Genomic DNA, 17,658 nt, shown 5'->3' on the forward strand with positions numbered 1-17,658 from the left:
GTGAAGTCATTTTTACGTAAAATGTAAAAACGTGTACATATCAAATGACACTAAATTTGCATAATGGATGTAATGGACAGAAGGAATAACCTTGAGGAACAGGTGGAAGAGCCACAACCAATACAACAGTCAGATAAAAGAAATCTGAGTCCAGGGCAGAAATGTAATTTGAGAAAGCATCTCAGACATTACTCTCCCTAGTTCTTAGGGAGATAAAGGAGGGGGGGTGCATTCAGACTTTCAAGATTTGTTACTATAATCTTATAATAAAAGTAGTAGTAGCTTGTGTGTCTTTGGTTTCCAAGTGTGGTCTACCTTGGCCGGCTGACATCAATCTTGCAAGTCTGAATGCGCTTCTCCTCTTCCTCCCTTTAACTTCATGAGAACTAGGGAGGGTCATGTCTGAGATGCTTTCTCAAGTTATGTTTCTACCCCAGACTCAGATTTTTTTTTTTTTAATCTGACTGCTGTTTTGGTTGTGGCTTTTCCTTCTGTTCCTTAATGTTATTCTTCCTTTCCATTACAATGGAATTCACTTGCAAGTTTAAAATCAATATTATGAAAAGCAGTACAGTGATCTTTCATTGCAATGGCTATCAATTTATGGAAGCAACCCCAGAGCCATGTATTTTTCTAGGCCAGTCAGAGCCCTTGAGTTAGAAGTTCTCCAAGGCACAGAGGCAAATGATGACTTAACTTCTCATTTAGGTCAACGGAGGGACAGTTACCTTGATATAAGAAGATGGGATACTGAAGACTAGTCATTTTCCAAACTTCCTTGAGAGTAGAGGCTCGTTCACTGGAGCACAAAATTATTTGCCCGCACATGCACTCTTTCATGTAGAAGCTTACTTCAGCAGTCTCTTCCATGCAATTCTAACTGTATGGAAAAGAAACTGCAACACTCTGTTGTGGAAAAACCTGGGAAGGGAAACTTGCTGCATGTCTGTTTGGAAGCCTGATTGTGTTGGGGTTCACTGCCCAGGATATGGATACAAACGTCAGGAGGATTCTGGTTGCTGGCACATCTTATTAAAAGGCATAAGCTTCTGTGAGCTGCAGCTCACTTCATCAGATGCATAGAATGCAGTTTAGCCACTCTGCATCTGATGAAGTGAACTGCAGCTCACAAAAGCTTATGCCTTTCAGCAAAATGTGCTGGAAAAGGTTCTACCAAACACTACCAAAGACTAGCATGGCTCTCCTCCTACAATGCCACCATTTACCCTCCATCCATACCAGATACGGATGGTAGACTATAGCCACTAGGAAATGGGCAGCCTGCTGTTGTCCACTTGATTAGAACTGCACTGAGGGTAGTCGTGGGGGAATCTCTATAGACCTTTATGCATGGAGACAGGTTGTGCTATTAACTTCATTGAAAGCAGGAAGATGAGGTGTACCTAAATATAACTCTAGCAATTTGGAAATGTGGCTCAACTGTGTGTGATATGAGCTGTGGTGAGGAGATCAGGCATATTCATGCCATGAAAATGACAAAGTTCATTTACGGTGTCTTACTAGTTGGTAATTATTATGTAGTTATTTGTTAGACTTATATGCTGCCTTTCCTCTAGGAATACATAGCACTACTTCCTACAATTTTTCTCACAGCAACTGTAAGAAGTAGGATGGGCTGAGAGAAACTCTTCCACTCATCCAATGAACTCTCTTGCCTGGCAGTGTTAACATCTGGTATTACCTTCTTGCACTGAAGTAATCTTCTTAAACTGTAGAGGTCATGAAAACGTGAGCAGACGGTAACAAGCTAAGAGAACTAGTCATAAACAGCACTGCATCTGCTAATGTCTGCCTGACTTTGGGGAGAAAAAAGTGATTTTAACCAATTTAAAGAATGCAAATAACTTCATAGCTGCTTTTACACAACACGCTTACCAAATTAATCCATTTTCTGATTCAACATTGATCCCTAAACAGTAACAGTGGGGTTGGGTTTGCACAAAACACTTAGCACAAAACCTTACCAAGATGTGAATGCATTTGTTTTTATCTGCCTTATTGTGTAAACCCAACCTGTTGATCAACTTCAGGTATCACTGAATAGTTGCTGAAAGTTTAGATGTTTAAAATGGACCATCCTTAACTGGGCTGAGTGTGCTATCAATAAACTACTGCCAATATCACAGCAGTTGTGACACACTACTGACTCACCACTGCTGGTACCCATTGTCATGACCATTCAACCACACTATCCTGAGTGGAGCTGATCTGGTCTCACACACACACACACACACACACAAATATATGTGCCACTATGTTTCTGAAAGCATGACGGAGTCATTGGCAACGTTGATGACTAGCAATGGGTGGAACAACAACATCCCAATGGCATGGTGGAATCTGGCACTAACATTGCCCAAACCAAACTAGAAGAAATTTCATAATTACTATCCATTGCCTATCAAATTTTGCAGTGATCTAGGGCTATCAGATCTAGGTTGCAAAATACAAATGACCGCTAGATGGTAGCAAGGACATACAAAAACTCTTTACTACCATCTCAAGGTTATCTAGATTCATGCACTCTAACCCTACTGAAGTTGTTTATAGTGGAACTCAGTTGCATGAAGCTTTTTCTCATAGACAAATTAATTAAACATTAAATTTATGTTTCAGGCTCTGATGAAAATCAAGCAATTATTTTGAAAAAGAATAATATATAATAAAACTAGAAAATAAGGGATGAGTTTAGCATGCTGGCTGGATACCAGTGCTAATATTAGCTACATTTTGGCAAATGCATTGCATCTAAACCCATGTCAGTTGAATTGTGCTGTTTGCCAGAAAGTGAAAATGGCAATTAAGAAGAGGCATGCATTTTCCTCCATGAGCAGAATTGTTATTCTTGTTGAGAGAAGCTGACTTTATTAAATTCTCTGTCAAAAATAAATTGACTTTGAAAGAGTCAAATGGAACTTAATCCTTAACCTTTTTGCAATGAATGGAACTAAGATTTTCAAAATTATTAAAGGGAGAAAAAAAGCATTTACATTAAGGTTCTGGTGCTTTATATTTTTTATTACTAACACAATAGTCCTGATCCAGAGCTCATGTTCCATTTTTTCAGGAAAGAAAGAAAAGAATGGGGATAGATCAGTCTGTTTCTAATCACATCACTTAACAGTGTTCTTAACTCAGAGTTCTCTACTCTGTTCTATTCATGTTAAGAAGTAAAGCCTCCTTTGAAACAAACCTGGGACCTGGTGACTTTTTGGACACATCCATCAGAGCAACGGCACAGTATGGACATGATTTGCCATCACCTTCTTGATCAAGGCACTATTTCTACCCATTGGTTTGTTCTGCAGTTTGTTTTTAAGAAAATCTGTTGTTTTTTTAATTGCATCCATTTATGTTTATTTTATTGATTGATTGATTGATTCATCAAATTGATATGACCACCCATCTCACAGACAAGTGGTGAGAGGTGACTAGGGCCTGAGTGACTGTGAGTAGAGCCTCTCGATTTAAGAATGGGTGTAACTGGCACACAACATGAAGTTGTGCAAAGGCCTTTCTAGCCATGAGTGCCACTTGCTCTTAGAGCAGGAGTCATCAATCTAGGATGACCCCAAAATTGCGCATGAGGTCTGTTTGGGGCAGTACTACCCCATCCAGCACAAAAGATGGCATAATCCTAGAACCAGCGGGTTCCAAATTCCAAAGCCACTCAGTCTTGCCAGGGTTCAGCTGAAGCCTGTTGTTCCCTTGCCAGACCCTCACAGCCTCCGGGTACTGGGATAAGGAGTCCACAGCATCACTTAATTCACCAGGGGCAGAGATGGATAACTGGGTATCTTCAGCATTCTGATGATACCTCACCCCATGGCAATGGATGACCTCATCCAGCAGCCTCATGTAGATATAGAATAGGAGCAGAGAGGGCATTGAGTTCTGCAGCACCCAACATAGTAGGGGTTGAGGGGGGGATCTCCCCCCCCCAATCATCACCAGCTGGAATCAACCCCAGAGAAAGAAGGTAAACCAGTACAGCACCACCGCCTGCCCCAATCCTTTGAGTCAATCCAGATAATCTGCTTCATCCAAGGCCTTCTGAAGCTGTTGCGCAACTACCTTCTCAACCACCTTCCCCCAAAATGGGAGGTTAGAGACTTGACAGATCTTCCAGTAATACCAATCCCAACTAGCCCTGATTTGGGTGACTTCAAACATAATTCCCACCCCCCACTTTGAGAAAGATTTTTTTTAAAGTGCTAATTAGTAAGTGTCTCATACTTTGTTACATAAATGTCCCGCTGCAATCTCTTTCTGCTTATCTCTTTCTTGCAATATTCAGAAAGGCTCTTGGAAGCATCTTTCATCAGTGAGCACAGTTTGTTTTTGCAAATTTTTCTTAACGTGTCCAGCTATGCATTCATGCCTCACTGTACTGTTTCAGAACTTAGGATTTTTTTTCTTCCTAGAGTTTTTCCCACATGTGCAGGGTCCTCGTTTTTAGAACTTGGGATATTTGGTAGAAAAACAAATTCCTCATCAGTTTGTTGACATCTTTTATTGAATTGTTAGGATTCTGATTAATAGCTGAGTTCCAGTCCACATATTTGAGAGGTAGGAGATATTTCATATCTGAGTGTGCAGAGTTCCAGTTCTTCAGGCATCTTTAATCGGGAAAGACACTTCAAATGTCCATTGCTTGCCAATATAGAACAGCAAATTTCATTCAAATGAACTGGGAAATATTTGAAGGTATGGGGTCTGCATCCATAATGGAGCTCAGAACTTCAAGAAATGGCTGAGTCAGGTGACTTCAATTAAACACCCAGGGTGGTTGTCATAAATTAAACTCATGGGTGAGATTCATTGTTTATGTATCTAATGAGCTAATATATATATATCTTCCATTTGAAGGCATAATAGAAATGTACGTATTACTGGCTTACAAGATTGTCTTTATCCAGCAGCTCCAAAATAAATGCATAACATCTCACACACTGGGATGTGTGTGTGTGTGTGTGTGTGTGTGTGTGTGTGTGGTAGTGGCAGGTTTATATTGATGTTCCATCTTTCAAGAATTGAAGAAGATCCTGTAAATGTGAGATGATTGTACTCACTCTATTAAATATATTTGTAATACTCCAATTTGCATTTATTGCTTTGAGTTTGTAAACCCCAAACATTCTATGGCTTAAATAACATCCCAATTTGGAATCCAGTTTCAGTTCATTAAATTTAAATAGTGGCAATACCAAGATGGATTAGCATTTTTTAAGAAACAAAACTTTCCTCATTTAAGCTACAAATTGCTGCAGAATGTCAAGTATAGAACACTCTATAAAAACTGAAGAGACTTGAGAGAACTGTTTATATACAACACAGAACTGAAGTGATTACAACTACAAGCAGCAAAACTTTACAGCGTAAATAGAAAGCAGAAGTAAATAAAAAATAACCAAAAAGCTAACTAGAAACCATGCAACGATATTGTTAAGTAGGGGCACAGTCCAATAAAAGATAAGCACTTTTAGGCTCCACTACTCTCATGGTTAATTATTTGATTCTCAGACAATCCTGCATGATGCTATTAATGCAGATCCGGAAATCTACAAATTTGGAAGAGGCTTAGGAAAAAAAGGTACTGTATTAATCCTATGATTCAGTTCCACAGCTTTGGGGAATGAGGACATGGGTGCTAAAGAGGACATGGAATGGGGAAAGAGATTGTTGCACTTCCACCAGATGACCCCACCTTCCCAGCCTAAGGGTTGCCTTCTTAGTTTGAGAATGTCAGCTTAAAAACCACAACATATTTTTCCCTCCCCCAGCTGCCACAAACATTACCAGAGCCAAAGGCTTTTTTTCTCTTTTGGTGTCTTCGAGTCAGTGTCGACTCTTGGCAGCTGCCTGGACAAGTCCCTGTAGTTTTCTTGGCAAGATTTCAGAAGTGATTTGCCCTTGCTTGTTTCTTAGGGCTGAGAGAGGGGGACTGGCTCAAGGTCACCCAGCTGGCGTTGTGCCTAAGGCAGGAGTAGAACTCGCAGTCTCTTGGTTTCTAGCCTAGTGCCTTAACCACTACACCAAACTGGTATAGAGAGTAAGCCAGATTGAGCTGGAGCCTTCTTCTAGACTCAATTTAAAGATCTCAGCTCCTGAAACAGCCACTGAATCTGCTATTTGTGTGTGCAAGTTGCCAGCCAAGTTCCATGGAATTATCAAATCAAGGTTATTCTTAGACTTGAATTCTAACCTAGACTGGAAAGCCTGCTGGAACTTGCATTTGAACCACAAACATCCCATTGTGACTATCACTTACAAAAGAGCAATGGTATCTTAGGGTAATAATTACTACCCATAGCTTCTTTTGGGCAGTATTTGGCTTTCCGAACAATAGTAGAATGTTTCATCTCAGTGAGGAGAAACCATGGTTCTGTTCACACAATATGAAGAACCTAATTAGTAGGGCTGGTTGAAGAACTTTGGGAGTCTAATGCAACATCAGATTTCGAGCCTGTCCATGGCATAGACAATCCTAGATTAACATTGGAGATGGATTCTTGCAAACTGAGGTGCTAAAACTGGGCATTTAAAATAAAATGCCCACCAGACTTGAACTAAAAATGTACTGTTGGAAGAAAGATTTATCTTACCAGGTCCGTTCCTGAGCCGGGAGTAATGACACTGACGAATTGCATGAAGTTAGAAGGTTTATTCTTCACCCAAGAGCAGAAGCAACGACAGCATGTAGTTAGGTGGGTGGCCGCGCTGGGCCCCCTCCCTACAGTACATTATATACCTTCTGTTACATTCAAACCCACATTAAGTTGTCATGACCTTTCTGATCCAATCAAAACCAGTTACCTTGATCTATACTCCTCCCCTTACCCAGGACCCCTCTCTCTGGTGCTGATTAAGGTTCTTCCTTTCTGTATGTAAACTAATTTCTATCACCTTGAGGGTTAACAGCCATATGTAAACTATCCTTTATCACTCTGATTGTCCACCAGGCGCTGTCCTGATTTACATTCTTAAGAAACGAGATCAGGACCACTTATCTTTCTTTGTGAGGGGTCATCTGGAAAGGAAAAGACTATCAGGTCAAGACAGTTTATCTGCTTACATGAATTGCCTTCCAGTCAGGAAGAGACAAACCATGAGAGCAATTAACGTATCCTTGGGATATTGAAAAGTGTTGGGGGTCACATCCTCAAGAATGCAACCTTTTGATCATCTCAAGTGAGCCCAATCACCGTGAGGTCAACCATACTAACAGGAAAGGGAATATTGGCATATTGCTGGGCCTGCTTTTACTTCATGTTATACAAGCAGGTAAAGGTAAATGTTAAAACATCTAAATGTCTAAATATCTAAAAATGTCTAAATTTCCCAACCTTCTAACAGTACCTAGAAGAAACTTTTGGGATGCAACATCTAAATGCTTATTACTTTTATGTTTTTTAAAAAAATCAAATTCTTCTCCTTTACAGAGATATGGACTTCCCTTATCAGAGAGAAACTGCTTTTCATTTTTCAAATGTTGTTTTTCGTGCTTTTCTTCCTTTATGATTCTACAAAACTGTAGAATAGCCTCCATTTCAGCTACAGAGAAAACAGAGCCACCAAAAAATCCAACACCGTGAGAATTGTTTTACTTCTACAAGTAATATCTTCATGTCTATTTATTTCTATCCTCCGCTTCCTGTCATTAAGCCAGTTGCCCATTTATGAGATGACCCATCTTCCTAACCCATAACTACTAAGCTTACCAAAGAGATTTGTTGTGAGGGACACAAGGATAGCTATGTGTTAAAAAGTCAAGATAGGGATTTCAACAACATGATTTAGCCCTGCATCTTTTTTACCCATGATGCAGGGGCAAAGCTTTGACCATGCACTTGTAGCTGCCAACTCAAGTTTTTGGGTTTTTTTACCCTCCCACAGACACTCCCAGTGGGACATTGTCAAAACTGTTTCTCAAGTACAAATGTACAGTATCAACTGGATCACCTCTAAGCTTTACACCTCTAATGTTTATTCATCAAACAACTTCTCCCTCTCTCTTTCACACACACATATGCCTACTTTCCCTGTTTGTTTTCTATCCCATTCCATTCCATCTCCTCTCTTCTGTCTTTCACTCCCTTTCACTCAGGTGAGATTTTTGACTTTCAGATGAGATTTTTGGCTTTTTTACCAGCAGGTCATAGCAGGTTCAGCTGTCCTGGCAGTGGCATCTCTGGAGGTGGGGTCAAAAGCGATTCAATGATGGATGGAAAATCAGGATGCAAGTCCTCCCTCTTTTGAATGTCTGTGCATCATCAATGTATTGCAATGCACCAAGGTGCTTTGAAATGCTCTGTCCACCATCTTGCTGAGTTTGACAACCCCTTCTCAGTTTCAAAATGTGCAAAGTCCTATTAAATAATCAGAACAGTTTCCCTTCATTACATCTGGTCATATTTGTGTTTGGTGATCAATTGAGTCACACTGAGTTCTGCAAAGCTCACTTAAGATTTCAGGAAGCATGACCATCTGATATACTAGCTTAGACTCCTCTTCTTCTTTCCTCCTCCTTCTCCTCCTCCTCCTCCTTTTTTTATTGTCAGGCATTAAACTCCCAGGTGACTGATAAAATCCTGCCTCCCTCATATTCATCTGGTATTTTCTCCCTATCTTCAAGCAGAGAAAGAATAATCACTCCAGCTTCTTGTGGTTTCAAAAACAAAAAACATCTGTGCTGAGAAGCTGTAGTCAGATAACATGAAAATGAGAAATTAATCACTTGCCTAAGTATACTGTAAACAGCAGGCTTGATAGAACATTTATCATCATTTTGCCTTCTGCTTACTTAAGGCGAGAGTGGGCTTAATTACTTTCTCAGGACTCTTCCTTCCCCTCCTGTTCCTAATCTATAAAGAAACACAGTAAATGACTCTCAGAACTAGCCTCCAGTTTGTCAATGAAGTGGCAAACTAAAATGATCCATTCTTCTCTCTCCTACCCCTTAAAAGGTCTCGACTATTACTATTGCCACAGTCTAGACCAGTAGGAACAAAGCTCCAAATTGATATGTCATGCAGACAGCCTTGATCCTTAAGTAACAATAAAGGTAAAGTTGTCTCAAGGGAAGATAGCATCTTGATGGAGGAGGGACCAAAGCAGAGTACAGACAGAAAGTAAATCGCTTCCACTGTTAGAAGGAAAGATGGCTCTAAAGATTGGTTATTCTGACTACAAAATTTCCTAGGGACTGGCAACTCTTTAGATCAAGATAGGGAGACTTGTGGCTCAGCGTGGCCCATTTGGGGGCTGCTGGGACCTGTAGTCCAACAGTATCTAGAGAGCTAGAGGTTCTTCACCTCTGGTTTAAATAACAGAGCATACATTCTAATCCCCTTGGTCCAAGGGCTAGAATAGGATATGACATAGGACACAGTCACCTGCTGAAGATAAGCAGGCTTGGGTCTGTTCACTAATCAACTGAAGCCTAATATCTTCTCCCCTTTTGAGGGAAAAAAGGAACTTAAATAAGTCATTCCCCCTCAATTCCATGCCCCATCTCTTGGCTTTAATTCATGTTAAAGTGGACACAACTGCAAGAAGATCTAGGAAGGACTCAACAGTTTTGTCACTGTTGGGGAAATGTCCACTTTATTCATGTATCTTCCAAATCTACTTTACACACAGAGAAATGTTGATGGAAACCAGGTATGTTCCAGATATATTAGTATATTGACTTGCTAGGAGCTGCAGTTCAGCCCATCTGGAGGACACCAGCTTGGAGAGAGTTAATGTAGACTGCCAATTTAAAAGCCACAATAAGACCCTACCATTTGTATGTTTTCAAGTATAATACTGAAACAGGACTTTGAACACAAGAAAACCATTAATGCACCATGTTAATGGAGAAATAAATATATACAAAGGTTGATTTGTTCTGGTCTTTTCTTCTCCCCTTTCCCCGAAACTTACTTAGCACCTTCATCTTTACAATATGACCATTTTTAGAGTGAATAACAAATCTTTGAGGGTTTATAATAGATAACACCAGAAAAAGGAAATAGACTGCCTATACAACATTTTCTAACAAAATGGATACCCATGCAACTTTATCAAAAAGTGCCTGACCACTCAACCCACTACAGCACAATCAACACAAGCTGTGAAAAGGATGACACACACACACACACACACACACAGAGTAGTCCTTCAAGTTCAAAGCAGACACACTGTTGTGCAGTTCATCTGTGGACATGGAGGTGGCTCTGCAGTTCCAGTCTGGAAGTGCAGAGTCTAACACAATGGAGGCGCTGGAAGTCCATTGTTGTAGTAACTATGGATGTTATTCAGTGATATTGCTCATGGTTTTCTATCAGTTTTTGGCAGCGCCTGTCTTCAAAGCCAGTGGAGGGTTCATAGCACAGGGTTTGCCAATGGTTCTTTCAGCAGCCACAGTTTCTAATTCCCTTGGCTGGATGTCACAGTGGTGTAAGGTTTCTTTCACACAGTCTTTGTAGCACTTGTGTGGTTGACCTTGAGGTCTCTTCCCAGACCCCAGTACACTATAGAGCAACTGGCAAGGCATATGGTGGTCATCCATTCTGATGATGTCAGCAATATCTGAAATACAGCAGGAGTTCCCAGATTTTGGAAGCCAATGATCCAATTTGGAATTTTATTAAAATGTCCAGAGCACTCAAAATGTGATAGACATGACCATTCACAAAACATCATTTATCTCCATTTCCCAAATGTCAAATTGGTGAGCTTGCTCCCATCACCCCTTCTAGCGTCTGAGGATGCTCTCTTCTCCCTGAATTTATTTCTGTAATAGTTCTATGCAGGCATCTGAACACAAGACTAGGGAAAACCCTCCAGCCATCTCCTATATGGGTTTATATGGGACCAGGGGCATTCTTGAAAATAAAATTTACTCTTGAGGTTGTTGCTTTGCTTTACAGCAGGATAGCTTCCTACTTATTTATTTCAATTTAAAAATGTGTTTGCTTTTTCTTAAGATATCCTGGGAATCCAAAGAGAGTTACCATCAGGCACATTACCAAGCCTTGCATGCCATGTTGGGAACCCAGGAAAGAGAAAGTGACTTCACAGCTGCTTCCATCACATCTTTACTCACTCATTTATTTGTCACCCTCTATAAAATAAGATATATAGCTACTGAACTGAGCAAGAGACAAATTTTCCTTAACCAATCAGGTGAGATCGATGGAGAGGCTAAGGGAATGAATGCATGAAGCTTCTGCACTTCCCACCCTCTCTTACAGAAGAATAGAAGGAAAAAGAGGAAAAATGCAAGATACAAATGTAATCCAAGGTTTGGGCCCTAATTAATTCCCCCAGAATTTCAAAGTCTTAAAGAGATCTATATGGATGCACACACATGTGCTGTGTTTATGCCTTGAATAATCTTTCTAATGCCAATATAGGCAAGTTCTCAACATAGGCAAGATCTCACCTAGGAGGTATGATTGCTCAGTAAATTTAATGAGGTTAGAATTAGCTACTACGGAAAAGAAGATGAAAGCAAAATCACACCTTTGAAAACTGAGCTAGGATTTGATTGAAACGTATGCAAGTCCAATTAGTCATATAATGATCTTGAATACGCACATTGCTAAAGACATCATAGGGAGCTAAGCAGATTTCCAGGTTTCTTACTCAAGTGGAACTTAACTGCAGTTGCATGCAAAGTGATAGAACGGGAGACATAACTCAGAAAAATAAAAATTGAATATATTCTACCCTGTATTTTCACATGTGCTCTGATGTTCACACACACACACACACACACACACACACAGAGCCCAATTTTCTGATATCTATTCTGAATCAGTGGTAGTTTTCATTGTCTCCGAGACAGTTCAGGAAAGAGCTTTTTAAAATGGTTAATTTACATAACAATGCACATTATTCATATTAGAAAAGGCATTATTTTGAAATTTCTAAGTCCTAGTTGAATGTATCTTAGAAATGTATCAGGAATTGCCTTTGGAGACCCCTTCAGAGCTGGGACAGACATTGGCAACCACTCAGTTTTGCTGAAAATTGGTGTTTTAATCCATGATTCAGACTCTTTTGATTTCGGCTGTAGATTTTGAATGTTATATTTTGATATTACTTTGAATTGTGATTAAATCTTTTAAACCATTCAGTGATTCTCCAACAAAACAACAGCATGTTAAATACATGAAGACCGCAACGGGTGTCAATGAATACACTTACTTCGGAGGAAATCCTATTAAAATCAAAGGGCTAATCTCTGAGTAGAAACAAGCAGGTTGGCATTATAAATTATCATAAACTGCATCATCAAAAACAAGAATGATACAGGATATGTCAGAGTTCTTTTGTAGAAAACTGGACTGAAAAGGTTAAGCCAATGAACAAATCTCTCAGAGTTCTGATTACAGTAATATGTTAACAAGGCAAGAATTCCAGCAAGTACTCAAATTTCAGATGAGAAACTTATATACAGGCAAATTAAGTTGGCAAGGGTCTGATTTTTTAGAAGAGGCTAATTGCTTTAAATGCTGGAAAAATGGCAGAATTCCTTCTATAATTGGAACAAGTTCTTGCCAGGATTTAATATAATTCTCTAACTGAGCCCACAGTGGTAAATACAAGATTATGTTACTATACATTATACTTGCAAGATTATGTTACTATAACTTTACAATAAAAGTAGTACCGACTTCCATGGCATTGGTTTCCTAGACTGGTCTACCTTGAAGGATTGACCCAATCCTTACATTAATTAATCCTTTGTATTTAAAATAAAACAAAACAAATAACAAAACAAAACGTGCTCATATCTTTGTGTTGTCACTGTTGTTGTTGATCATCTAGCAATGACACTAAAATGCCACTTCCTTCTAGGTGAAGCTTTTTTCCCTAAAGCCATTGACATTACTACCAAAACATGAGAATTTGTAACTGAAAGAATAAAACATTTTGAATTAAATTAACTGAGATATTAAAAAATCCAATCTTGAACATGATGTATGTGGTTGTTAAAACAGGTTGTGCTGTTTATCTTGATAAGCTTATTTTGATAAGCATATATCCACTAATTTGCATTCCTGGATATCTCCTTGAAGCATTCCAACATTGGAGACTATTTTTTTTCCCCTTAAAATCTATACCAGATCTAACACTGGATCCAAAATTAAATTAAAATCCTCAGCTACAATTAACTGGTCCAAAAGTAGCCCAAATGATTTGCAAAACAGTTATGTAGAATATCAGGTTTATCTTTAGTTGGTCCAAAAAAAGCATGGACCCAAGCCATTGACCATCCTCATTCTTAACTGCCAAAACTGAATCCAAAATCTCTTATTCAGCTATAAAATTAAAAGATCTCTGAATTAAAACTGCTCTTGCAATTTTCAAAAGTCCACCCATCTGTCTCTGATCATCCCAAATTTGGGGGGGGGGGGGGAGGAGGGGGTTGTCAGGGAGATTTGAGTTTCTTGCGAAAGCAGAACTTCAGACTTCAATATCTTTAATTTTTTTAAAAAAATCCTCTTATGTATGCTTCTCAGCTCTTCAACATTTCACACGACTTCCAGTTTTCATGGCTGCAAAGATGAGGAGTTTTCTTTACCCTGCTCCTGAGGATGGAATCATTGACAGGAGCCCATTAGAATTGGGTGGCTAATAAATTTAAATAAATAAATAACTGAATGGTGAGTGATTTATGCCCAGACTCTTTCAGCTTGCTTTAAATAATTTGGATATACTGTTACTTTAACAATATGCCTCGTAAAATGAAGACAGCTTCTCTGCATTCCATGTTGAACTGCACTATATTGAAATCTAGGACAGATAGGAAAGGGAACATGGCTCCCTCCCCAAGTTCCAATGGATTAGACCAGTGTTTCTCAACCTTAGCCACTCTAAAATGTGTGGACTTCAACTCCCAGAATTCCCCAGCCAGCATCGCTGGCTAGGGAATTCTGGGAGTTGAAGTCCACACATCTTAGAGTGGCTAAGGTTGAGAAACACTGGATTAGACAAAGCTATATTGACATCGCCGTCCCAGGGAGAACAAATAACAAGTTTTGAATTAATAAATAATTTCTCAATTGACTGCTACTCTGTACCCTTCTTTGTTTGCAACAACAGCCATTTCCAGATAACAGAATTTCCTCATACTGTTATCTAGGAATGGACCACAAATTGCAGGATATATTTAGAAAGCCTGTATCTCCTGTTACTTAGCTATGAGATATGCTTGACTAAATTCTTTATACCTTTTACCACTCTTTGAAAGAAATCTGAAAATAGCGTTATATTTTTTCCTCTCATATTCCAAGGCGGTTGCCTTCTTGGTCGATGCAATATATTATCATGTTCAGATTTCCCAAGTATTTCACAACACAACAGAGCATGGGTTTTTGAAGAAATTTCTACCTTGAATGCACCTGGAAAGCTGTTTCACCATGATCTAAGTGAAATGGCTCTTGAAAACATGTTTTCACAATCAGCTGTAGTGTTTATCTTCCACATATGGAAACTTCAAAAGATGTATATTTTTTCCTGCATGCTTAACCTTGAATTCAGCTCACTTCTTGGCAAACCAGTTTTTCTTGTCAAGTCTAGTTCTTCTAGGCTTTTAACCTACTTCTCATAAGATTCAACCAAAGTTCCTTGCTCTTTTACAATTTTTTAAAAAAGCAATTTTTTTTCCCCCAGTAGGTCTCTTCTTCTTTCATATTGTGAGAGATGTCTGTTAATAGCTTATAGCTTAACCAACAATTCAACATTGCTGATGTTTCTCACTGTTATATCAGAAGGATCTCTGGAATTAAAATTACTCTCTGTACATCTCTCATCTGAACTGGAGTTTCAGTCAAAGTTCTTACCTCTAAGGAGGAGTCATTAATTTTTCATTTGAAGCCACACTTCCCAGTGTTACAACAGCTTCTTCAGAAGCCAAAGCTGGGACAGCTTTATGGGAGTGACTGGCTGTTCCACAGGGTAAGGAGAAGGCTGATTTTTGTGCTCATGTGGCATGTTATCTTCCCAAAATTCCAGAAGCAGCAGAGAACAATGTAATTGGTATTTCTGCTTACTCATTTTCTTCACAGTCCAAAATTTTGTTTTTGTAACTCATGGAGAGAAAAAGAAACAGACTGCTGCTTAATAGATTGCCCTCTTTCCAGAAGTTTCTTCCACAATGAAACTACGAGGCGTGAAGAGGTGATAAACAATAGAGCTTTCAAAGGCTTTGAACCACCTTTTTCAAAGTTATAAAAGTAGCCTTTTAAAATCATAAAAGGTTTGAAACAATTACATAATAGTAAACCCCAGAACTGCTTTATACAGAAATGAGTCTACAAACCAAAATTATTCTCCTGCCATTATCTCCTGTTATGGGGAAGGAAATAATTGACTACATATGTTGGGCTCTACCTCCCACCTCAGACCACTGGCTGTGTGACTATTGCTGATAGAAGCCAAATACCAACACATTTTTGGAGCAGGATTTCCATTCTTCTCCAAAAGGTTGAAAAATTCTTCCACAGTTTTATGCTGAAATGACTAGGTCTTTTAATCTTGATGCTGAATGATGGTAGGATTATCCAACCTTAGAGGAGAATATCCATTATATTGCTGTCCATTTATTTTTCTGACCTTGCTTCTGAGAATTTAGCCATTTAGAAGGAGATTTCTCTCATACTCACTCTCTTAAATTTTACACAGTATCACACAATTACTTTACAGTGAAATCACTTCTAGTTAAGATCTGGTTAACATATACTTCCAATACCAATTTCCTTAAAGACTTGAGACAAATTTAACATTACATGATAGAAGTTTCATTTGGTAAACTTAATTCCCATATTAATTGATGTTACAGCTCATCACCCATAGTAATGTTTCCAGAATCTTTCCCCTATTATCTTTATACTGGCACTTTGAATTTATTTTTGACATTCGAATTACTAAACGGTATATGAAAGAAAGAGCAAGAGCTACATTAGCTGATGGAGGCAGGAATGGAAGTGACATTATTTCTTTTCACACTTGGCCCTGACACTTTTTTTGTATTTTAGTCATTGTGGCTTGTTTTCCATGAAATCTATCCATTTTTTTTTAATTTGGCTAAACTGCTAATGAGGTTTTCGGGAGGAATTGATGAATCTCTCCCTTTCATTTTCCCCCCAGAAATCCCTTTAATAAATTATATTTAGTGAGTGTTTTTATGGCTTTAGCCCTTAAGCAATGTCTGCAGTTTCCTAAGTTTAACAGAGAAAGGCGGAAGATTAAAAGAGGACCTCAAAGCCCACCAAAGATGCTTGGGGAAGCTCATGTACTGTAATGGTATGTGGGAAAGACCTTGGGAGACTGGGTGATGAGACTCTGCCAAGAAAACAGTTAGATAAAAGGCAGCATAGCCCATAGCTAGATAGTGGGTGGGGCCTCAGAAGAGACCCTCCCTTATTTCTTAGGCTGTAAAGGAGATAGGGAGATAGATAGATACTGTAAGTAATTACAGTAATCCAAGTCTATGCCCCAACCACTGATGCCGAAGAAGCTGAAGTTGACCGGTTCTATGAAGACCTACAACACCTTCTAGAACTAGCACCAAAAAAAAGATGTCCTTTTCGTCATAGGGGATTGGAATGCTAAAGTAGGAAGTCAAGGAATAATAGGAATAACAGGCAAGTTTGGCCTTGGAGTACAAAATGAAGCAGGGCAAAGGCTAATAGAGTTTTGTCAAGAGAACAAGCTGGTCATAGCAAACACTCTTTTCCAACAACACAAGAGATGACTCTACACATGGACATCACCAGATGGTCAATACCGAAACCAGATTGATTATTTACTTCGCAGCCAAAGATGGAGAAGCTCTGTACAGACAGCAAAAACAAGACCAGGAGCTGACTGTGGCTCAGATCATGAGCTTCTTACTGCAAAATTTAGGCTTAAATTGAAGAATGTAGGGAAAACCACTAGACCACTCAGGTATGACTTAGATCATATTCCTTGTGAGTACACAGTGAAGGTGATGAATAGATTTAGAGGATTAGATTTGGTAGACAGAGTGCCTGAAAAACTATGGACAGAGGTCTGTAACGTTGTGCAGGAGGCAGCAACTAAAACCATCCCAAAGAAAAAGAAATGCAAGAAAGCAAAATGGCTGTCTGATGAGGCTTTACAAATAGCTGTGGAAAAAAGGAATGAGAAAAGCAAGGGTGAAAGGGAAAGATATAAGCAACTGAATGCAGATTTCCAGAGAATAGCAAGGAGAGATAAGAAGGTCTTCTTAAATGAACAATGCAAAGAAATTGAGGAAAACAATAGAATGGGGAAGACTAGAGATCTCTTCAAGAAAACTGGAGATATCAAAAGAAAGTTTAGTGCAAAGATGGGCGTGATAAAGGACAAAAAAGGCAGGGACCTAACAGAAGCAGAAGAGATTAAGAAGAGGTGGCAAGAATACACAGAACTATACAAGAAAGATCTTAATGTCCCTGATGTCCATGCTGGTGTGGTCACTGACCTTGAGCCGGACATCCTAGAGAGTGAAGTCAAGTGGGCCTTAGGAAGCATTACTAACAACAAAGCCAGCGGAGATGACAGTATTCCAGCTGAGTTATTTAAAATACTAAAAGATGATGGTGTTAAAGTGCTGCACTCAATATGCCAGCAAGT

Source organism: Python bivittatus, unplaced genomic scaffold (genome assembly GCF_059951505.1).
Source record: "Python bivittatus isolate LINGU-HERP-01145 unplaced genomic scaffold, Pbiv_v1 ctg000700_np1212, whole genome shotgun sequence".
Classification (NCBI taxonomy): domain Eukaryota; kingdom Metazoa; phylum Chordata; class Lepidosauria; order Squamata; family Pythonidae; genus Python; species Python bivittatus.